This window comes from Mustela lutreola, chromosome 4 (assembly GCF_030435805.1).
Source record: "Mustela lutreola isolate mMusLut2 chromosome 4, mMusLut2.pri, whole genome shotgun sequence".
In the NCBI taxonomy this organism is placed as follows: domain Eukaryota; kingdom Metazoa; phylum Chordata; class Mammalia; order Carnivora; family Mustelidae; genus Mustela; species Mustela lutreola.
Window position 1 is genome coordinate 89,185,440 of NC_081293.1, and position 25,083 is coordinate 89,210,522.

General features: G+C 37.6%; 1 pseudogene; it reads right to left on the reverse strand.

Moving 5' to 3' along the window:
• Window positions 1-4,226: 4,226 nt before the first annotated feature.
• LOC131830351 (lipase member J-like) lies at window positions 4,227-23,910 on the reverse strand (annotated as a pseudogene).
• Between the last annotated feature and the right edge of the window lie 1,173 nt (window positions 23,911-25,083).

A 25,083-nucleotide genomic window follows, 5' to 3' on the forward strand; every position in this document is an offset into this window, starting at 1 on the left:
ACCACCTAGGTGCCCCGAACTTACTCATCTTATATCTGACAGTTTGTATCCTTTAACCAACATCTCCCTATTTCTCCCACGTCCTGGTAGCCACCATTCTACTCCATGTTACTATGAGTTTGATTTTTTTAAATTCTACACATAAATGTGATAATACAGCATTTGTCTTTCTCTGACTTATTTCATTTAGTGTAAAGTCCTCCAGGCTCATCCAGGTTTCCACATCTTTGTAAATGGAAGGATTTCCTTCTTTTTTAAGGCTGAATTTTATATGCATATATAACTAGTGTATATTGATAATGATGATTATAAACCTGATGCTAGTACATAAACATCTATCTATACGTACACCTAGATAGATAAATGATCTTCATCCTTGCATCCATCGACAGACACAGGCTGTTTTCATATCTCAACCACTGAGAATAATGATACAATGAACATAGGAGTGCAGATATCTCTTTGAGATAGTGACTTTATTTCCTTTGAATGTATAACCAGTTGTGAGGTTATTGGATTCTATGGTAGCTAGCTCTATTTTTAATTTTTCAGAAATCTCCAGAATACTTCCTATAGTGACCCTACTGATTTACATCAACAATGGATATAAGTTTCTCTTTTCTCTCCATTATTGCCAATACTTGCTATTGTTTGAGTTTTTTATTCTAGCCATCCCCACAGATGTGAGGTAATATCTCATTGTGGTTTTGATTTTCATTTCCATGTTGATTAATGATGTTGAACACATTTCCCTATACCCATTTCATTAGTCTTTCTTACATCTTCTATGAAGAATCTGTTTAAGTCTTTTGCTTAAATTTTCTTAGGTTCCTTTTCTTCTGACTGAGTTTGAGAATGATTTTTATGTATTTCAGATAGATTTTGCCAGATTTATTTGTTGTATATATATTTTTTCTCAGGTGGTGGCTTAAAGTGGCCTTTGACAGGCAGGAGATTTTAATTATAATTATCAAAATTTCCTTTATGACTGCTCATGCTCTGTTTCAGCTGGGATATTTTAGACTATACCCAAGTTGCAGAGAATTTATCCTCTGTTTCTTCTAGAAGTTCTAGAGTTTTGGGTTTTGGATTGAGGTCTATGTTCATTTCAAATTAAATTTTATGTGTGATGTAATATAGAGGTCAAAGTTCATCTTTTTTCTGTAATCATATCCACCTTGGAAAACAATCTTTTACCCACTGAGGACCAACTGACTACATACATGTTAGTCTCTCTCTGAACTCTGAATTGTCCCATGGATCTAGAAGTTTTTTTTTTTTTTTAACATATAATTTTTACTATTATACCATACAAAGCTACTCCAGTCTATTTTATGGGATTTTCTATTAAGACAACAAGAAAAACAGCCAGTTAAATGTGTCTGGTTTAGGAACTGAATGTTGACTTTTTTTTTTAAATTTATTTTCAGCGTAAAAGTATTCATTGTTTTTGCACCACACCCAGTGCTCTATGCAATCCGTGTCCTCCCCAATGCCCACCACCTGGTTCCCCCAACCTCCCACCCCCGGCCCCTTCAAAACCCTCAGGTTGTTTTTCAGAGTCCATAATCTGTCATGGTTCACCTCCCCTTCCAATTTTCCTCAACTCCCTCTCCTCTCCATCTCTCCTTGTCCCCCATGTTATTTGTTATGCTCCACAAATAAGTGAAACCCTATGATAACTGACTCTCTCTGCTTGACTTATTTCACTCAGCACAATCTCAAAGTCTTTTTATATTAACTCCACACAGTCTTAATTAAGGAAGTTTTGTGATTTAAATCTTGCAGTTTGGTAGTACAAATCCTCCAACATTTTTAAAAATTACTTTGACAATTCTAGATTAATTGTAATTCTACAAAAAGCTTAGAATCAGTATAACCATTTCCAGGAAAAAAAAAAACCCTGTGGAATTTTGATTGCAATTCCTTTGAATACATGGATACATTTGAAAGAGTGGAGATCTTAATAATATTGCCTTTCCACCTGAACACATTTGTTTATCTGTGTTCCTAAGTATTATAACTGTCTGTAATATTGTAAATGGCATGTTTAAAATATCATTTTGCAATTATTTGACATTAGTATATAAAGACACAACTTATTTTTGTAACCCAACCTATCCTGAAATATTGCAAGATTTTAGCATTATTTCTAGCATCTTAAATGACTTGTTCTTCCTTCAGAGAAGACTTACTTTTGTTTCTGACAGATGGCTATGGCATTGGTATTCCCAAATCATCTTAAGAATTAAGAATTCTTAAGATTCAAAGGTGGTCTGCAGTTTCTGGAAGGGTCATCAATTTCTGGTTTGACTTTATTCTTAGGTTATAGTACTTTGAGGTTCAGTCTAAAATCTGAAGATCAGGGTTAATCAGGGAAACTTCCCTTTGGTAAGCTGAATTACAACTTTTGTTCTCAACTAATTATTTTCAGGATTTTAATTATACACCTGAAATAAGCAGGTGTTGTTGGGATATAAGCAGTTAAAATGCCAGGCTTACTTTCCTGGGCTTCTTTTCCTTGACCCTATAATTTTCCCCAAATTTTTAACTCTCCTTTTCTTCAAATAAATGTTTTTCACATTGTCTCAGCCCACCATTACCAGATACCCCCAACTTATTTTTTTATTAATTTATTTATTTTTAGCATAACAGTATTCATTATTTTTCACCACACCCAGTGCTGCATGCAATCCATGCCCTCTATAATACCCACCAACTTATTTTTTAAATCTCAGCCTAAGTAATTCTTAGTAAGTCTTATTTGAAGGGTCATTTGAAAACTTTGAAGAAACACTTACACTATATTCACCTTCTTAAATTCTTTAAAAATATATCTCTAAATGTGTATCTATTTTCAGTGCTCTACTTTTTTGGTACCAAAAAAAGGAAGGAATGACCTGTAGCATGAACTGTGTCCTTTAAAGTTATGTGTCTTCTCTTAACTGCATTCCAATAATCTTATATGCATGTATTTTATTTTTTTTTCTCACTATCTATGCATATTCCATTATTTTTGGTAGAAGACTTTTTTAAATTTATTTTTTATTTTCAGCATAACAGTATTCATTATTTTTGCACCACACCTAGTGCTCCATGCAATCTGTGCCCTCTATAATACCCACCACGTGGTACCCCGACCTCCCAACCCTGCCCCTTCAAAACCTTCAGATTGTTTTTCAGAGTCCATAGACTCTCATGGTTCACCTCCCCTTCCAATTTCCCCCAACTCCCTTCTCCTCTCTGTAGAAGACATGTTAAGGCCCATAAGCATCTGTGGAACACAGAGTTAGTAACAGCAGAGTGAACTGGACTTGGCTTGGCTTCCAACCTCCATTTTGCCTGGGGTAGGAAACTTAATTTTCCAATCCAGGAAATTATAGATTTTTTTTTTTCAGTATTTATGGGGTAAATTTACACTCAATTTTCAAACTCTCCCTTTTCATCTTGCTGTCCCCAGGGACTAAGAAAAGCCTGTGAAGTCATGCATTATAGAGGAGTTGGAAGGACTGGAGTCTAAGTCCTTGTATGTGATGTCCCCTGTACCACCCTCTGATGCCCACTGATCCCAGGGCTCCAGGATCATGACCTGAGCTGAAGGCAGATGCTTAAGGACTGAGCCACCCAGGTGCCCCAACCACCATTGTGACTCTTTGCACACACTTTTGGGAAAGGCCAGCTATACACTCTGGAAGTGAGGTGATGCAAACCCTCTATGGCTTTTATGATCCCCCTACTTCTGAGGCTTGGCCGGAAGTTGGGCAGACGCAGCCCTATCACACTGGTATCCAGGCTCTTTCTTCCCTTTTTTTCTCCTCCGAACTCCTTTACGTAGCTTAAAAGTGTTTCTACTCTTCATTCAGCGTAGAGAAAAATTAGCTTTCATATCTGCAAACATTCTCCCAAACTCTTTTTATATCATATATGCTCATCTTTGAAGAAAAGAGAGCACCTTTCTCAAAAAAAAAAAAAATCATCCCGTTAAAATTATGCTTTTAGTTACTTAAAACACAACATACTGCTTCGGGCCATGTTGGAATCTGCCATTTCCCTTCATATGACAAATGTCACTGATTTAATGAATGGAAAGCCTGCGGCAGTGAAGAAAAACAGGGAAAAATTCCAGATCTTATTTAAATAACAGGAAAACCATACATAGCAAGAAAATAATGATTGGCTTTTAAGAGAAAAGAAATGGATCCTTCAACACAGACTACTGTAGTTCTTTATAGACTGCCTTGGATAATGTCAATGATTTCATGGGAAACTTGCTGATATACATCTAAACGGAACAAAAAGTCTATATGACTGTAGCAAGAAATAGCTTTATGGTAGATAGGGTTTGTAATTTCAGAAAGTAGATTTTTCACATCTTGAGGATTGGCCAACAAGTCATTGCCCCCATTCTAAGTCACTGTCCATACGTTCATGTTCCTCACGTCGTAAAATGGAGAAGTAGACCAAATGTAGAGGGTTTTTGCAGAAAATGATACATAGAAGGTGTTCTTTACTATTCTTTAAATGATTAATTAATACAAATTTAAAGTAAGTTGAATCTAAAATTATTACTATGATGGAAGCAAGGAATATTGAAAGAATCGTTATTATGATTTTTACTTAGAAATAGATCAGATACAAATCAAAACTAGACAATTTGCTCTAATTAAGGGTATTCAAACATGCCACAGAAGGAATTTCAGTTTTATTTATAAAGCATGAAATTATTTTAATCAAAATTTTCTGTAGCTGGGGCGCCTGGGTGGCTTAGTTGTTGGGCATCTGCCTTTGGCTCAGGTCATGATCCCGGAGTCCTGGGATGGAGCCCCATATTGGGCTCCCAGCTCAGCGGGAAGCCTGCTTCTCTCTCTCCCACTCCCCCTGCTTATGTTCCCTCTCTCACAGTGTCTCCCTCTATTAAATAAATAAAATCTTAAAAAAAATTTTTTGTAGCTGTGTAGCTGCCAATGTATCTATCAATAAATGGTAAATATTGGAGGGGGGAGCAAGTCTGATTTTATTGATTTTAATCTTTCCATTTTACTTCAGAGTTTTACACAAGCAAACCACATTGGGCATGAAGTTTAGCTAAGGCAGAAGAAGATAATGGGAAAAAATAATTTTGAAGATGGCAGACTTGGGTTCTAATACCTCAAGATTTCTGTCATCTTCTTCAAACAATATTACCATCTTCTCATTAACTTTGTCTTTTCCTCATAATTACAGGTTTGTCTTATTTTCCCAAATACAATCAAGAGCTTTTAGGGTCAAGAATCATATTACGCCTTTTATTTCTTATTTAACTAACCACGGAGCTACATGTATTATACACACAATATTTTTTCTCCTGAGGGAAGATGAATTACTCTACAGCCTGTCAAACTTCTCCAGGCTTAACTGAGGTATTTGTTGTTAAAATCTAGAAAATCTAGAAAATCTAAAATCTAGAAAAGCCCCCATTGGATGTGAGAATATGGAGCCAAATCATGGTAGCCTTTGCCTGCTGGTCCTTCTCACTGTTATTATCCTCTCGGGCTTTACACGAGCCCTTCTCTGTAGCCACCTCCTCTGAACTGACCCAGGAGATAGTTTTTAGGTTATGCATAATTGTGTACCTGATTAAAATGAACTAAGTTTAGAGCAGGACTGCCCCAATCAAAAACTCTCAAGTGACTAGAATGAAAAACCTGAAAGAAAAAAAAAATTTAAAGCAAGATTATACTCTTCTGTTTTTTACAGTGCAGCTGGTAAAGTGAGGTGTGAATTTCATATACTGTCCCTCTGTATTTGGCCCATTGGAATATAAATGCGCAGGGAAATGTCTTCACTTCTCCCTTCCTTTGAAAAGGGCAAGAAATGGAAGAGGAGAGGTGGTGAGGGGCAGGGGCGTCTATGGAACGCAATTCTATCAGTTTCATATAAATGCACATTCCCCCAAGGCCTTTTACCTTGTTAACAGGAGCCTGTGTGCTCATCATCCCTCCCCAGAAAGCCTCAGCTCCATCCACAGAGGACAAAAGTGAGTGTCTATGGGCACCTACATGGCTCAGTCTGTCAAGTGTCTAACTCTTGGCTTCAGCTCAGGTCATGATCTCAGGGTTGTGGGATTGAGCCCTGTGTTGGGCTCCACACACAGTAGGGAGTCTGCTTGAAGATTCTCCCTCTCCTTCTTCCTCTGCTCCTCCCTGTGCTCATACTCTCTCTCTAAAATAAATAAATATCTCTTAAAAATATACATAAATATAAATATATCTTTAAAAAAATCTTTAAAAAAAAGTGTCTAGTGCTAGGTGAAATAGCACTGAAATGACACGTCCCTAAACATTCTTGCTTCAAACAATAGCTCTCAACAGCATGTTCCAGAAGCCACCCCTTGCTCCACCTTTCATAACTGTAGCCTCACCACCACCACCACCTGCTGTGAGCCTCTTGGGTCTAATCTGATCATATCCTTTTCTCCCCCTGATAATGTTTTCATTGCAGGAAGTTTTAGACTCTCAGCTTCCAGATCTTCTTGGGGACTCTAACCCTGACAGGTCTCCATGCACCCACCATTTTATCTTCTCCTAACTCCTCCCAACTTCTAAAACTCTCTCTGCCATCTGGAATTCCATCGTTAGGTATATCTTAAAACCCATCTATGATGGGTTCCTTTAACTTCCTGCTCTCCAGACAACCTGATTTTCCTCCAACAACACTTCTTACCCTGCAGTTCTTTCATTCCACAAAACCAGCTGATGTTATTCATGATCTTAGCATTTGTAAAACTTGTCGATTCTGAGGAATTTCCTCACATTACCCATGATGCCATTGGATCCAGCTGTTCATTTCTATCCTAGAGCTTTTTTCCACGTAGCTTCTGGAATACTGTCATTTCATTTTTTTAAATAATTTTTAAAAATTTTTAATAAACATATAACGTATTATTAGCCTCAGGGGTACAGGTCTGTGAATCGCTAGGTTTACACACTTCACAGCACTCACCATATCACATACCCTCCCCAATGTCCGTATCCCCACTCCCCTTCTCTCTAACGCCCCTCCCCCAGTCACACTCAGTTTGTTTTGTGACATTAAGAGTCTCTCATGGTTTTTCTAATACCGTCATTTCTTGATTTTCATTTTTCACTCCCAGCTCCTTTTGGGTTTCTTTGCTGTATCCATCCAACCACCACTGCCTGACCTTTGAATTCTTCCATGTCTCAGCCTGCCCGTGCTCCTCTTCTCCCCATATTTATTCGCTCTGTGTGTGTTCTCATCCAGTTTCTTGGTTTTCAGTGGTGTCCATACTTAAAATGTTTATCCTCTTCTGTAAGTCTCTTCTAAATACTAGACTCCTATACACAACTGCTTATTCAAGTTAAACACTGGGATGCCTCACACTTAACATCTCCAAATGTGAACATCTTCTCTGTCCCTCAAACCTGCACTGCCACCAAATGTCCCTATCTACTTTAATGGCAATTGCATATTTTCCTTGCTCCTTTAATGGCAATTGCATATTTTCCTTGCTTAGGCCAGAAAGTCTGGAATCATCCAAGACTCTTCCCTCTCTCCTTTCACAGAATCCATATTAAATGTCTTTCACTGCATGTTTACAATACACATGTACACTCAGAACCCAACCCTCTTCGGCACCCTTCCTGGAAACACATCTGTGCAGGCCATCATCAATCTCAATTATGGTGGTCTCCAAAATTTCTCATTGTTTCCACTTTGATCTACCCAACATGGCACCCAAAGTATTCTTTTTTTTCCCCCCAAGTAAACTTTACCCCTAACATGGTGCTTGAACTCATGACCCCGAGATCGAGCATCACATGCTCTGTTGACTGAGCCAGTGAGGTGTCCCTTAAGCATTCCTTTAAAAATTTAGGTCATATCATGTCCGCTCCCTGCTCAAAAACCTGCAGTGGCTGCTCACTTAGCTAGAAAGCCAAAGTCCTCCCAATGGAGTACTTGTTCCTTTCTGACTCTAGTACATTTCTGCTCCCTTTTCCCTACTTCTTTCTCCCTTAATTGCTGACATCAGCCACACTGACCTTTTAGCCATGCCTTTCAGAAATGCTCCTAACTAAAGGGCTTTGTGTTGGCTATTCTCTCTGTCTGGAATGCTCTTCCTCCAGGTTGTTCACATTGCTAACTTTCTCGGCTTCTCTAAATCTTGAATGTCACCATCTCATTGAGGCTGGCCTAACCTCTCTGTTCAAAGACACAACCCACTACCCACTGTGTCTAATCTCTTTATCTTGCCTTTTCCCCTTTATTTTTCCATAGTTTTTATTCCCTTCTAAAGTTTTAATAATTTACTTATTTTCTATGCTTAATGTCTGTATATCTAACTGCTAGAATGTCAGCTTAAGGAGGACAGGAATATTTACTTTGTTCACTGATGTGTACCCTGAGCATAGAATGGTACAGGGCACATAGTAGGTACTCAATAAATATTGTTTCCATAGATGAATAGATGCAAAGGTTACCTAGACTTTCCTGGTCTAGTTATCACCAAGAATGAACTAAATCTAAATATAAGTTAAAGATTTTTAATAATTTACCTCAAAACAATCAGTAGATTTAGACATGTTAAATGAGAAAGTCCTTCCCAATATCTCAATGATACTTGAGTTCATTAGTGTTCATTAAATTTAAACAACACTATTGATCATCACCCTGTTGAACTGTCATAATATTTTTGTTAGTTAAGTCAGAGCATTATTATTAACTCCATTTTTAAAATTAAGGAAACTGACTTCATAAGGAATAAGTGAGCTTGCTGAGTGTCTCATTAGCAGTAAGTTTCATAGAAAAGATTCAGTGCCTGATATTTTGATCTCAAGTATACTGTTTCTTCTAAGATTTTATCCGGGCTCTCAACTGTAAGATGATATTCACACTGGATTTTTTCTTCATGAATATTTATGCAACATATATTCTTGAGTACCTGTTGTTTGCCCAGAACTCTTGGCCTTGCACATATAGAAGTGAATAAAACTTGCTCAAGGGCCTTATGAAGTTCACAATTGAACAGAGGAGAGAATGAAGTCTAGTGAGAGACTAGGCATTGGGATACCTGTGTTTTAGTCTTAGGTTTTTAAAATTTTATTGTTATTGTTATTATTATTATTAGTCTTAGGTGTTTTTGAAGGAATAGCTCTGAATCTTTGGGCAAGTCAAATGATAAACATGGCCTCAATGATGCATAGTCTACTATTCCAAATTAACATTTTCTCATTTGTAAAATAGAAAATAGGTATATTGCTCTGATTATTGCTTAGGGTTAGAAGACCTAATAGATTATGATACTAACATATTAGAAACCATGAAGAATTACATAAATAGGTAATAGTTACATTTTATTCTTCTAAATTTATCATCCTATGACAATGGCATGATTCTCAGAATGATGGGGTAAACCACGAGTAGTATAAATAAAATTGTACTCAAAAGCACTTGAAAAGTTATACCTGACTCCAGTGTAGCATATTTTGAACAGATGTCCCTGCTGAGTTATATGACAAATACACATCCACACCACTCTGAGGGGTTAAAAAATTATTTTTATATTTGGTCCACCCAGAGAAAGCGTAACTTTTGATATTTACTACACTAAATAATTTCAATACAATTTAAAGTAATTTTTAAGCAAATAATATAAATAAAATATAAAATTATATTTTAATTAAGTACATAAATATACTTACTAAATATGTAATTTTACATTAACATAGAAGGTATTATTGGATTTCTGAGTTACGTAGTCTGTCATCCCATACTGAAAACAATCTAAACTGTTAGGACTCACACACACAGACCCCTTTTGTGAGCACAAAGGACTGAAAAGATAGAAATTACCAGGAGAAATGGAAAAGGGAAACAAAAAAACCCTCAAAAAAGCAAAGTACTAAAGCCAGTTTTTTCTTCAAGTTATTTGCCAATCCCAGGGAATCTGAAGTTTTATTGTGAGAACTAAGCTAGTTGAGGAAAACAAACAAACAAAAAATCAGCCCAGAGCCTGCCAAGGACAATTAGGAGATTTAAAATGAAACCCTTTCCATGATGAACTGGGCTCCTGAAATGCTACACAACTCCCAGTGAAACAATCAGATATGTAGCAGCTTTCATGTCAACCTGTAATCAAGGTTTGAATTAACTACAATGTCCCTGGAAACCTTAGTCAGTGAGAAAGACTTACAATGTCAATGTAGTCCTATCAAAATCTCAGCAAGTTCTCTTAAGGATATCAACAAACTGTTTCTCAGATGGAGAAACAGAAGACCCAGGACAGCCAATATAGTAATACAGTATTGTAAGGGAGGAACAAAGTTGGAGGATGGACATACACAACTTCAAGATGTACTATCAACCTACAGTAATCAAGAAGTGGGGTACTGGTGGAAGAATAGACAAACATCCATAGAATGGAAAGAGGGCCCCAAAATAGATCCCCTATATAGTCAACAGATCTTTGAAAAACAGAAAAGGCAATACAATCGAGAAACAATGGTATCTTCAACAAATGGCCCTGGAACAACTAGACAACGACATGGAAAAGAAGAAGACAAAAAAAAAGAATTGAGGCACAGACCTCACACTTTTCACAAGAGTTAACTCAAAATAGAATACAGATCTAAATATCAAACTCAAAACTATGAAACTCCTAGAAGATGACCTAGTAAAGAAAATCTAGTTGACTTTGGGTCTAGTGATGGCTTTGTAGATAAAACACCAAAGGCACAAACTATGAAAGAAATAACTGACAGGCTGAACTTCCGAGTCAAAAATGTCCACTTTGCAAAAGACAAAGAGAATTAGAAGACAGGGCACAGACTGGAAGAAAATATTTGCAAAAGACATATCTATGAAGGTGTTATCCAAAATGTACAAAGAACTCTTCAAACTCAACAAGGAGAAAATAACCTGATTTAAAAATGGGCCAAAGACCTTAACAGACAGCTCATCAAATAGATGTACAGGTAGCAAATGACCATGAAAAGATGCTCTGCATCATACACCATCAGGGAAATGCAATTTAAAAGAACAATGAAATACCACTACACACCTATGAAAATGACAAAAGTCTGAAACATTGACAGAACCAAGTGCTGGTGAGGAAAAAGTCACACGAACTCTCATTCACTGCTGGTGGAAATGCACAATAGTACAACCCCTTTGGAAAAACAGTTTAGTGGTCTCTTATAAAACAAAAGGAATCATTGTCACATGATCCAGTAATTGCACTCCCTGGTATTTATCCAAAGGGGGTAAAGACTCGTGTTCACACAAAATCTGCACATTGATCTTGATAGCATCTTTATTCATAATTGTCAAAACTTGAACCATAATGTCCTTTAGTAGGTGGATAGATACACAGTGATACATCCGGACAATAAAATATTTTTTTTCAACACTAAAAATAAATGAGATACCAAGCCAGGAAAAGACATGGAGGAACCTTGAATGTTTGCTACTAAATGGACGAAGGCAATCTGAGAGGGCTACAAACTATGATTCTGACTACATGACATTCTGGAAAAGGCAAAACTGTGGCAGGCAGTGAAAAAATCAGTAGTATCAGTGGTTTCCAGGATTTAAGAGGGGAGGGATGAGTAGACAAAGCACAGAGGATTTATAGGGCAGTGAAAATATCCTACATGATACTGTAATGGTAGGTCTATGTCATTATACATTTGTTAGAACTCACAGAATGTAGAACGCCAGAGTGAACCGCACTGTAAACTATGGATTTGGGGTACTTATGATGTGTCCATGTAGGTTCATCAATTATAACAAAAAGTACAACCTGGTGGTCCTTGCCACATCCAAGATCATCTAGGTTTTTTCTGATGTGATCTTCTAGGAGTTTGAGAGTCTTACATTTCACATTTAGGTCTATGATCCAAATACGAGTTAACTTTGTGAAGGTTATTTTATTCTTTTGCATGTAGACATCCAGTTGTCCCTACACTATTTGTTGAAGGGACTATGGTTTTTCTAGTGCACTGCCTTTCTCCTTTGTTAAAGATCTGTTGATGGTGTTCATGAGACTCTGTGTCTGCACTCTGTATTCTGCTACACGGATCTTCTTGTTTCTTTCATTAATTCCACGCTGTCTAGATTACTGTAGTTGAAGACTAAGTCTTAACGTTCAACAGTACCAGTCCTCCAACTTTGCTCTTTCTCTTCAATCCTGTGTTGGGTACTCCAGGTTTTGCTTCCCTCCATAAATGTTAAAAGCCATTTGTCAATATTCTTAAATTAGCTTTCAGGGATTTTGGTTGCCTTGAATCCACAGACTAAATTGGTAAGAATGGACATCTTGACAACTTCTCTTTCTTTGACTGAATAAATTGATTCTTGCTGGTAAATTATTAAATGGTACAGGTGCAGGAACCAACCAGTATCTGAATGCCACAACTGCTTCTGCTAAATCCGTTTTTTAAATTTAATATGCTTAAAAAGTCTTAGAATGAATGCATACATCTGTAATAGCATCTATACACAAACTGTACGGCTTTGGGAATAGTAGCTTGAGCCCCTAAACGGTGTCCCACTCCAGGAATTTTGATGAATGCCCAAAGCTGGTAAGGTAATTAGCAGGCACAAATGCCAATTACAAAAGGGTCAATAAGAAAGGGAAGGAGTGTTAGGAACCAAGATATAAGAGCAGAAGTTGTTAAAAAAAAATAAGAGATAGAAGATGGGGTGCCTGGGTGGTTCAGTGGGTTAAGCCTCTGTCTTCAGCTCAGGTCATGATCTCAGGGTCCTGGGATCGAGTCCCGCATCAGGCTCACTGCTTGGCAGGGAGCCTTATTCCTCCTCTCTCTCTCTCTCTCTCTCTCTGGTTGCCTCTCTGCCTACTTGTGATCTCTCTCTGTCAAATAAATAAATAAAATCTTTTTTAAAAAAAATAAGTGATAGGAGAGAACTTAAATACAAGAAACTTCAGGAAACTAACACCCAATAGTAAAGGCCAATTAAAAGACTCAGCACAGCACCTGCTCTCTGTTCCCTATGGAGAGCAAGACAAATCTGAATGCAAAATAATCCCAGCATGCTCATGCTGATTAGTTTCAGAATGTTGGTGTAGTCCCCAAACCAGGAAGGCGAAGACTCTATCAGTACATGTGGATAAATCATACAATGACATGTAAGGCATAAAGTACTATTAAGAGCTGCTTTTTAAATATGGACAAAGTACATTTCAAATTCAATTTGTTTTCACCATATATAAGTTCTCCTGGTCATAACCATTTATCATAAGCAAGATATCATGGCAAATCTTACCAATAATTTTCAGTGGACACAGCTTTGAACCAACAAATCTTTTGAATGAGGTATTAGGTAGGAAGTCTTTGTTGCCAAAAAAAGCCTGTAAGACAAGTTTACTTTATTCATATTTGGAAGACCAAAATAATTATTCAAGGAATGGTCCAATGTGATCATTATATTTATAATGAAATGCACTGTCTCACATTATTAGTTCAAAATATTTAAATGAGAGAGGTGCCTGGGTGGCTCAGTCTGGTTAAGTGGATGACTCTTGATTTTGGCTCAGGATATGAGATGGAGTCCAATGTTGGGTCCATGCTCAGAGCAGTCTGCTTGTCCCTCTCTCTGCCCTACCCTGCCTCCCTTGCCCTTGTGTTCTCTCTCTCTCTCTCTTTCAAATAAGAAATTAAATAAAACCTTTAAAATAAATACATTTATTTATTTTTTTAAAGATTTTATTTATTCATTTGACAGACAGAGATCACAAGTAGGCAGAGAAGCAGGCAGAGAGAGAAGGAAGCAGGTTCCCAACTGAGCAGAGAACCCAATGTAAGGCTTGATCCCAGGACCCTGGGATCATGACCTGAGCTGAAGGCAGAGGCTTTAACCCACTGAGCCACCCAGGCGCCCTAAAAGGAATGCATTCAAATTAAGGGCAAAACTTGGAAGCAGGAGATAGAGATAAGCTGACTACTGGATTTTCCTTCAAAATGAGAAGTCCAAAGCTATTATAAATAAAATATTATTCATTTGTAAAAACAAAAGAAAGAATCTAGTGTCATTGAAACCAAAAAATTAAATTCATGCAAACATACTCAAGACCTTTTATTTTGAAATGACAGAATCATTGTCATTTTGTATTATCAGCTATGTAAAGGAAAGGAATAACATACCTTTAACACTGACCTCCATTTGTATGCCAATTTAATTAAAGGGCTCTTTGAGTATTTGATGGAAAAAACTGGAGCTAAAGTAAAAAATATTTTGATTCTTTCAGCTATTTGTGGTATTGTGGAAAATGTTATGAATGCTGAAAGAAAACAAGACAGAAATTAACTATTCTTATGCCATTACTGGCATGTAAGAAATGATATCATGGCAAGTGAGAGTAAATTCAATATGTTACGACCACTAATTGACTCATTCATTTCTCAATTTCCTTATCAAACATTTCTCGGTCACCCAGTATGAGACCTACATATCAATCAAACATCATACTGATGATTAATATTAAAAACAATGTCTAGACCATAAACAATGATAAATCAACAATAAAAGAGTCTTGTAACACCATAGTAGAGAAATCAGAAACAATATTGAAGATTTCTATAACTGGCAATGTGAGAATTTCGGATATTTGAATCTTACACTTTAGGTGACAGATCCAATACATGTCAAATTGTTTTCATATTTATTTTTAATATATTTTAAAACATCCTTGCCTTATTGTGCAGAGGATACTAGTTTATATTTTATTGTTAGTTTAGAGTCATTAATATGACAAATAGTTTTCCCTTTTATAACATCTTATCAAGCTACATTCTTGCACATCTTTTTTATTTTTATAGCTTTTCTGTTTTCTGAGTTCTAAGAAGGCACACAATCAGAGAATCATATAACATATTAGAAGTCAGTAAATTCTAGCACATATTCACTTCTTTCTTAATAATTTTCCAAGATTCCTGGTTCCAGATAACTGTTACAGCTGGAAAATCCAGAGTACAACTCACACACATGATTAATAAATGTCAGAGAAAATATCTGTGGAAAATCGGATTAGATTGTTCTTCAACATACTCTTTTAAAGCAGGGTGTGTCTTATTCCTATAAGAAAATCATCATTTTTCAGCCTAGAAAAGACTCAGTGAATACTGGTTGCTATTATCAAGTAGGCTTTGTAACTTCCCCAGTAGAAAGAGTGGGAGTAAGAAAGTTTACCACATCATGTAAGAGAATGATGTTGGGTTTTAGAGAATTATCCTCTGAAAGTGAAACTATTACACATTAGATGGAAGCATTGTTGCTGTGAGCTAAAAGAAGTTATTTTTTAGTCTCTTTAAACATATGAAGGCTTAGGCTCATCTTTGTGCATGTCTAAAGTTTAATCTGTCCTAAATGCATAAGCATTAATGGCCTTCTCTCATCCCCTCCTCATGAGGTCCTTTGCCACACTTAAATGACAATTATAAGTATGAAATTTCTATTTGTGGAACAAGGAGTAGTTATGATCTCACTTTGATCCCAAGATGGATATCCAACTTCTGAATGCTTGGGAACAAAGACAACCTGTTATTACATGAATTCTTTGTGACTGGAGAAGACAAGGTAGAAGGAGGAAGAGGGTAAGTGTCCAGGGCCAGGCTGTGGGTCTTCTTCCCGGTGCTCTGTTTTGTGTCACTTGTAGCTCTGGGAGCTTGCCCACATCCTTAGGAGGTATGTCTGCAAACCCTACAAAAGACATTGCATACTATGAGCCACAATCCTTCTGGCCGTACCAATAGTGGTGCCCTGGGAATGGCCTATATAAAATATTTCCTCTTGTCCCGTGTGTTTCACGATGAAGCTGATGGAGGCTGGGAGGTTGTATTTTGCCATCTCGTCAAAACTACAAAAGAAAAAGGGAAGTTGACATCCCCTTGCTTCCAGAATGTGATGCTAACCCTTGAAGATAATGAACAGGTAAGTGAAGGCAAACAATTTTCCACTCTCTTTGGGTATTATCAAGAAGTTATGGGGTGGGGCACCTGGGTGGCTCAGAGGGTTAAAGCGTCTGCTTTCAGCTCAGGTCATGTTCCCAGAGTCCTGGGATGGGAGTCCCACATCAAGCTTTCTGCTCAGCAGGGAGCCTGCTTCCCCCTCTCTCTCTGCCTGCTTCTTTGCCTACTTGTGATCTTTGTCTGTCAAATAAATATATCAAACCTTAAAAAAAAAAAAGATGTTTAAAAAAAAGGAAGAATTTTAGGGCCCTTGGGTGGCTCAACTGGTTGAGCATCTGACTCTTGATTTCAGCTCAGGTTGTGGTCTCAGGGTGGTGAGGTCGAGCCCTGTGTCTGGCTCTGCACTCAGTGTGGAGTCTGTTTGAGCTTCTCTCTTACTTCTCCTAGGCTCCTCCCCACTCGTGCATGTGCATGCACTTTCTCTCCAGCTCTCTCTCAAATAAATAAATATTTCTTAAAAAAGAAGTTATGTGACGTAATATATCTACTTAATAAAGACTTCCATGAGAACACAAAGTCAGGGAATAAAGTAGCCCCAAGATAGTCTTATAAAGAGGCTGTTTATTTTACATACAGGAAGATAAAGTAAATATATAGGTTAAGGAGCAAAACAATGGAAAGGGTGGGGTTAGCCAATAAAGGTTACTACTGACAAACAAGAAACACACTTAAGGTCAAGCAAGCATTCTTTCATTTTCAAGCAAAAACTGACATAAATTGTGATGGTCTGTTACAAGACCTGATTGAGAAAAGACACTTCTGTTCTACTTTATTTCATTCAAACACAAGACAAAATATTTGACACACTCATAAAATAAAATGAAACATTACTTGATGTTATTTGTACCTGAAGGCCCAGAATTCTTTGGAATTTGTCTCCAGGTACTTGTGTTTCCTGGACCAGGTGGTCCCCTGCTGTTCCCCATCCACACGCCTTAACCAGCATCTGCTGGAATGAAGCCGAGGCTGTTTTTGGGCAGATTGGAGATCCAGCTGCTGGCAGGTGTAAACAAACCATGTTGCAAGTAGACAACAAACCTCTGAGCTAGAAAAAAAAATCCAGAGAATTTCTTCTTAAATGTTGTAGTATCTGTATAAATATCTTATCTGAAATTAAATCTTTTAACACATGACAGTTTGAAGTTTTAAAAATATATTTTTAAATTTTATATTGTATAAATATGGTAAATTTTTCATGTTTAATCCCATTGTATGTCAGAGTTGTTTAGCAAAGTTTACAAAGTTGCAAACTTAGCAAAGCTTACAAAGAATTTTTTTTCAAATGACCAAGTATATCATTAGGTCATGTCTCACTTAAATATATAAACTTTAAAGATTAGAACATTCACATAGCTAATAGTCATGTGAGTACTCATATACATTTTATTTTATTTTTATTTGAGAGAGAGAGAGAGAGAGAGAGCAGGGGTAGGGGCAGAGGGGGAGGGAGAAAGAGAATCTCAAGTAGACTCCACATTGAGCACGGAGCCCAACATAGACCTTGAGCTCACCACCCTGAGATCATGACCTGAGCCAAAAACAAGAGTTGGACATTTAACTGAGCCACTCACACTTCCATAATATACATTTTAAACAGCATATTACAGTAGATGTCAGCCAGACACTGGTCTTAGCCACTCCAGTGCTGTGCAGTGGGCTCATGAAAGAAGTAGTCAGGGTGAGAGTAATGTAGGTTAACTTGGGCCCCACAGCGTAGGTGCCTCATCAAGGCTACTGCTAGGGAAGTATGTCTGACCTGCCTGCAACAGAGGTCTCACAGGGTACCATCCCCTCAAGGAGATCAAACCAGCCACTTGGAGACTAGTTGGGGGACATCAGACCTATTCTCTTCTGGAAAGGTCAACAACCCACTATGACTGGTATTGATATATATTTTGGCTATGATTTGCCTTTCTTTCCACATAGGACCACAGCAGCCAGCACTATTATTCAAGAGTTCATGGAGCGTCTGATCTACAAATATGGAACCCCTCATGACATACCTCAAATAAAGGGAATCACTGCAGGTCAAAGAAGGTGCATTCCTCAGTATTATGGCCTTGGAAGGCCACTGGTCTGAGACCATAACCACCATCAAGAGGCTGCTAGCCCAACCAAGCAATGAAATCACCAGCCAGTAGAGATGCCAGCTGCGAGATGACATCCTGTATCTATGGGTCCTGTCCTTAAGGACTCATTCGATACCTTAAACAAATGACTGAATATATTGCTGCTTCCTCTAATCAGTAGAACACGGAGTCTAAGAAAAAAGGGGTAGGATTAAGAATGGTCTTACTCACTGTCATACAGTAACTCACTTGGGAGTTTGTCCTTTCTGTCCTCACAATTTAAGGCTCTTATAGATCCAGAGGCCCTGGTCCCCATACAGAAGACATGTCCACTAGTTCACACAGTAAACATCCTAATAATAAAGCCATGACTGCTTGAAGGCTATGACTTTGGGCTCCTCATGATAGAAGACTAGAGGGCAGCAGTGGCAAAGAAAGGAATTACTATATTGGCAGGAGTCATTGCCCTTGATCATCATGACGAGGTAGAGATTCTGATACAGAATGAGGATGGAAAAACATACTTGATGTTCAAGAGATTCAGTGGGACATCTTTTGTTACTCTGTTGCCTTGCTTTCCCTAAAAAAGTACAAGTACTGCAACTATGACCTGTTACAGGCACAGTAACCCTTCAGGATAAGGGCTTGGCTTGCCACATCAGGAGACACAGCTGAGAGGGAGGGGAATCTACAGTGGGTAGTACAGGTGGGAATTCACAAGTGACAGCCATGGCATTAGGATCAGTGGCAATGGCAGATGTCATACTTTGTTCCACTCACCTTCTTCTTATAAGTTTCCACAGAAATTCTGACCTGCCCATACCCTGGAAAACCTGTACCTGGATGAAATAAGCTTAATGTGAAAAACAAAAGGATCTGTGTAATATAAGAGGTGCACTCTCTGTTATTTTGGTGTTCACCCAGACTTCCTTTCCAAAGTAGGTGGACCTCCCAGATGTTGTAGGTGTTGCTTTCTAAGTGCTCATTATTGCCCCTCTATCCCCCAGGGCAAATGGCAGTTGCCTTACCTAGGAGACTACACCAATAAAAGTAGCCTTAAGAAATAACTAACTGCTGTGGCAATGCAAGAGGCTAACTCCTTAACTTCAAGGCTGGACAGCTTCCACGATGCAGTTCCTGGATCCATAAGCTCCCCTGAGATCAGACTCCAGTGGGACTTAGCTGAGCCACACCCTTCCCTAGCTCCTTTCCTTGCCCTCCTGGATTTCCACATGACCTTCTCCTGATGGTAGACCAGCAATAAATCACGTGCTCCTGACTCCCTGTCTCTGGCACTGCTTCTAGACAACTCAAAAGCACTTACTGTATTTTTAAATTACCCTCAATATTTTATTACAGTATTCACAAAATTAGGTCAGACCCTGAAAAATGATTACTATAATTATGTTAAGTCTATGTTAACATTTTCTGTCTGGTAGTTCTGACCTTTATAAGAATCCAAAATTACATTGATTGAGGTTGTTTCAAGTCAGTATCTTTCCTGAAATATACTTTACTGCTTAAAACTTGAGAGGGCATTTTATAATATGAGAAACATCTTTTTCAAGGAGAAATATCTAAAGAGAAAACTAAAAAAAAAAAAAAGTTGGCTTTTGTTTGAACAATTAGATGAATAAGCAAAAGTAATCTACTGCATATTTTTCTAGTAAGTGACAGATATAGGATTATAACCCTAGCAACAAATTCGAGTGCTTTATCTTTTTCACCACACTTGCAGATAGTGATGTGCCTATTGTTGGGGTAAAGAACCAGGACCAAACTCATCTCTTTGCTATTATTAGAGGAGACAGGAAGGACATTTTTACAAGCCATTTTCCAAACCTGTGTTACCATGTTACCATTTCTAACCCTTCATGAAACAAAGAGATTGGAAAGAATCAACAGAAATGAGTAAAGGGACCCACAAAGAACATTTGGAACAGCTTAGTTTCCATCACACTCTAAAACCATCTTATGAACAAGAAGCCAGGGGAGCATCAGGTTCTCTTCTGGGGGCATGTAGAGACATGGGTGAGAAGTTTACTATGCACTTCATCTTTAAGTCTTTTCCTTGTCTGACAGTCACTTAGGGCCGAGACAGTCACCAAGCTGCTCTGAATTGAATATTACCTGAACTGTCACTGTTTGTCTTCCCATAAGGAATTCTATAAAGGCCAAGGATGTAACCATCTTCAGTTACAATATCATACACTTCATCTGGGTAGTGCCAATAAGAAATAATTTGGCTCTAGATAAAGAAAAAGGAAGGCTTTTAGGATACAATTTCTGGTCAGTTAATGGAACCTGATAATAACCTAAGCTGTTAATGTAATAATGGACCTTGCATAGTCAGTCTCTCAATCTCAGGACTATTTTTTTTTCACTAGTTCACTGATTCATTCAGTAATAGATATTTTAGAACATCTATAAACATCATTCTTATATATTACTTTTTGCCTAACTACTAATCACTCAAACGTTTACCTGCTCAGCCATATACAATTTTAAAATTTATGTTTATCCATAAATGTTGCATGCCTATGATTATAGCTAAGCTTATATCTGGAATTTGCATGTATACAAAAAAAGAATTTATAAGTCTTCCACAAAGGTATTTAAATGCCGGTATATATATTTTCACCCAGGGACAAAGTAAGGGTGAAGGGGAAACTGGAGCCACAGAACAGTAAATGGGGACTATTCATTGACCCATATCAAAATATATGAATACAGGGATATTTATTTGACTGCAGCTCTATTAAAATAAAAGCCCGCCCTCCTCAATTAAAGAGTAGCATCCCCTGTGTTATTTCAGCTGCTTAGCATTTATTTCCTTGCAACTTACAATGTTCATGTTCACTTCAGGGTTCTGAGCTCTTCGATATAGAAAGGCGCCTTGCATAGTCCCAAGAATTAAAATGAGAGACTTCACTCTGAAAAGGTAGGACATTTGGGATCTGCATATAACAGGAGATGTTAATACTACTAAAATTGCAGCAAGTGATACCATTTGACTGTTTAAATAATTCTCTGAGTTAGGGACTATTACTGTTTTCAGGTCAGAAAACCAAAGCCCCCCAAAATTAAGTAACTTGTCTAAGGACACACAATGTATAGTTGGCAGTCAAGAGTTCGATCCGTTCTGACTTCATTCCCACATCAGTGCTTTGCCAGCTGTCCTCTTTTGCAGCACAAAACCCTCTGTGAGGTCTCCATTATAGAATTGTTTAGCCCAATTCCAAAAACTTTATCATATACTGCAAGTTAATTGATACCTGAATTAATGATGTAATGATATTCTTACGAGACTAACACTAGTTTATTTCCTTTAAAGATTTTATTGATTTATTTGAGAGTGTGTGTGTGTGAGAAACAGAATCAGAGAGAGAGCACAAGAAGGGGGAGGTTCAGAGGGAGAGGCAGACACCCCACTGAATGGGGAGCCAGATGCAGGACTCTGGGATCATGACCAGAACCAAAGGCAGACACTTAACTGATGGAGCCAGCTAGGTGTCCCTAGACTAACACTCGTTTAAAGTATGCCTAACAGTAGTTGAGTTTTGGGGAGGGAAGAGGGATGGAGAGAATCTTAAAACAGTAAGAAAAAGAACTTGTTATCTATAATGGAACCCCCATAAGACTATCAGAAAATTTTTTAGCAGAGACTTTGCAAAATATATATTGCAAAATATACATATATGCAAAAATATATTATATATATATGATTTTATTTTATTTATTTGACATAGAGACATCAGAAGTAGGCAGAGAGGCAGGCAAAGAGAGAGAGGGGGAAGAAGGCTCCCCACTGAGCAGAGCGCCTGATGTGGGGCTCGATCCCAGGACCCTGGGATCATGACCTGAGCCAAAGGCAGATGCTTTAACCCACTGAGCCACCCAGGCCCCCCTATTCAATATATATTGAATATATATTCAAAGTGCAGAAGGAAGGGAAGAAAGAAGAGAAGGGGAAAAAAAAAAAAAAACCCTGCCAACCATGAACATTCAACAACCCAACAAAGCTGCCTTTCTTTTTTTTTAAATATTTTATTTATTTTCTCTATTTTTTATTTTCAGCATAACAGTATTCATTATTTTTGCACCACACCCAGTGCCCCATGCAATCCGTGCCCTCTATAATACCCACCACCTGGTACCCCCACCCCCCTGTCCCTTCAAAACCCTCAGATTGTTTTTCAGAGTCCTTAGTCTCTGAAAGCTGCCTTTCAAATTGGAAGGGAAGATAGTTTTCAGACAAGTAAAAGCTGAAGGACTTTATCACCGGTAATAGTTGAGCCTTACACATTAAAGGGACTTCCTCAAGCTGAAATGAAAAGGATGATAATAAGTAATGGGAAATCATGTGAAACTATAAAACTGTTCAGGTAAATATAGTTGAATTCAGAAAACTCTAGTGTTTCATGTTGGTGGTAAATCTGGAGAATTCTTACAAAGCTGGTAAAGAGCAACTGTGAAAGGGTAAGGTAGGAAAGGCAAATCTGCTTGACCACAAAGGCTTTTCTAGACGTATTAGTGGAAAGTACTTTCAGCAGTTCAGACAGTGGAAACTGGCTTCCTTAAAATTCTGTCTACCATTTAGAAAATCTTCATTTACTTATACGTATCCTGTTTGAGGACTGCTGTCCCAGGACCACTGTCCTATCCAGTACTTCAGTTTCTTTGACAATATCCCCCATTGTGCCCATCCACATTCCGAAGGTGTCCCCATTGGAGAGCTACTTCATGAGGAAATGTGTTCCATTTTTAGATGCACCTACTTAAAATTATTCCTTAAGTTTCTTCTTTGAGAATATCTATATTCTCAATAAATAACATAGATATTTAATATATAATACAGATAATAAATATCTATATTATTCCTTAAATATCTTTAAGCCAAAATCTAGTTTCTTATAATTTTCATCAACTGATTTTAGTATACTGATGTATCCAATTATTTTTCTTTCTGAAGATCTATTACATGTTTGAAGATGGTTTTCATGTTTTCGTGACGTTTTCTTCAGGCTAGCAATCTAGCAAACTTTATCCCTCTTACCTATTCAAGCAAGATAATTTCAAGTCCGCTTATCATCCTGGACACTTTTCCTTGGAATGGCCCCATTTCTCAATGATCCTTTTGAAATCTTGGGTCCAGGAATGAACCTGGTATTCTAAATGTGTTCTGAGCAGTATAAATAGTGTGGGACTATCACCTTCCTTGTTCTGCACACTAATCCATTTATCATAGCTTAGGTTTATATTTAGTTTTTTGTCTTAACAGCTCTATTATACTGTTAACTCAAAATAAACTTAAGGCCAAGTACAATTTTTTTTCCTTAAGTAGGCTACACATGGGGCTTGAACTCAAAGCCCTCATTTAACCAACTGAGGCACCTAGACACCTAAGCCCAGTAAAATTCTAAGCTCTCTTTCCTTGATTCTGTAAAATTGTTTTCTAGATACAAAGGTAAGACTTCAAATAACCTCCTCCATTTTTTTGTTGTTGTTAAATTTGTTTCAGTGACTTCTATTGAAATCTCTTAAATTCCTGATCTTAAAGTAACCCTATGAGGCTATTCACCTTGATTTTATGCCATCAAAAACTGATTTGCCATTAATGGTTATCAAAGTTATCAATAACACGGTTAGTAAGAACAGACAGAGCTGTGCCTCACATAAGCAGACAACCTTTGCTGACTGGCATGATATTTTTATATTATTACAGTCCTATTATACCATAAAAAAGCACTCTCTGAGAAAGTATTCTCAATACTGAAACTGACCCACTGAATTACCATTCAGCCTATCTTAGTTTAAGCATAATTCTTGAATGGCTTGCATACCTTCTAGGCAGAGTTACTGAGCTCGGTGTCTGAGAATTGTGACTTATTCTAGTTTCCAGGGATACCACATTGACTATGACAATGTTTCTATCCTCTTAAACTCTATTAAGTAAACAACAAATAAGTAGGCAAGAAAGTAAGATAACTTCTAAAAGTGATTAGGTAACATGAAGAAAATGAAACAGGTTGGGGGTATAAAGTCACAGGGTGGTTCTTTTAAGTCAAATAGTTAGAGAAGGCTTCCTTTAGGTGACTTCTAAGCGGGACTTAAATGAACAGAAAGAGCCAGCCTTGCAAAGATCAGGAACAGGAAAGAAGAGAAAAGGTCAAGGTGGCTAGGAAGAGTAAATACAGAAGCCCGTCCTAGCTATTTTGCAATCCTACTTTCTTTAGTTGTCTAGTCATTCTCAAATGTCCCAGAAAGATGCACTAGTACCAGTAGCCAACCATGGACCTACAACCCTACAGTTATAGCTCTGGGCTGATGGAACCCATTCTGGAGATTGGGGATGGGGGTTAGGTGGGTGGTTATACTAGTCCTTAAAGACTAATGAGAAATCACAGCCATGATAGCCACCTCCATTCAGTGCTCATAAGCATCTCCAATTCTACATACTTTTTAAAGAACATATTATTGATCACATCAGAAAAGGAAAAGAGTGGAGAATTCATGCAAATGAACAATACTAGAAATACAAGTCAAAGAAAGTGTGCTCTGTACTCAAGAACTACATAAACAAGGCTTACCGCTTTCACAGATATGTGGAAAATTTGGGGGGAACATAAAATAATTCCATTTAGCTATAGCACAGGACATATGAAGATTACCAAGGTTAAGATATAAAGATAGGGTGGGGAATTATCACTGAACAGTTTTTATGCCAAGCAGTTGAACTTGGTTCTGTATGAAACTGAGTGCTACTGCAAGTTTTCTGAGAATGGTAGTGACTGACCCAGAAGCTCAGGGGAGAACATAGATTAGGAAAGGGGAGAAAGTCATTATAATAATAATTAAATAATAGTCATTATAATAATAAAAAGTCATTATAGTAATCCAGTTAAGAAGTAATGACTGCTTGGGGCAGCTCTGCAGCTAGGTCTGTTAAGTGTCCCACTCTTGATTTCAGCTCAGGACACAATCTCAGGGTCGTAAAACTGAGCCCGGAGTAAAACAAAAAACAAAACAAA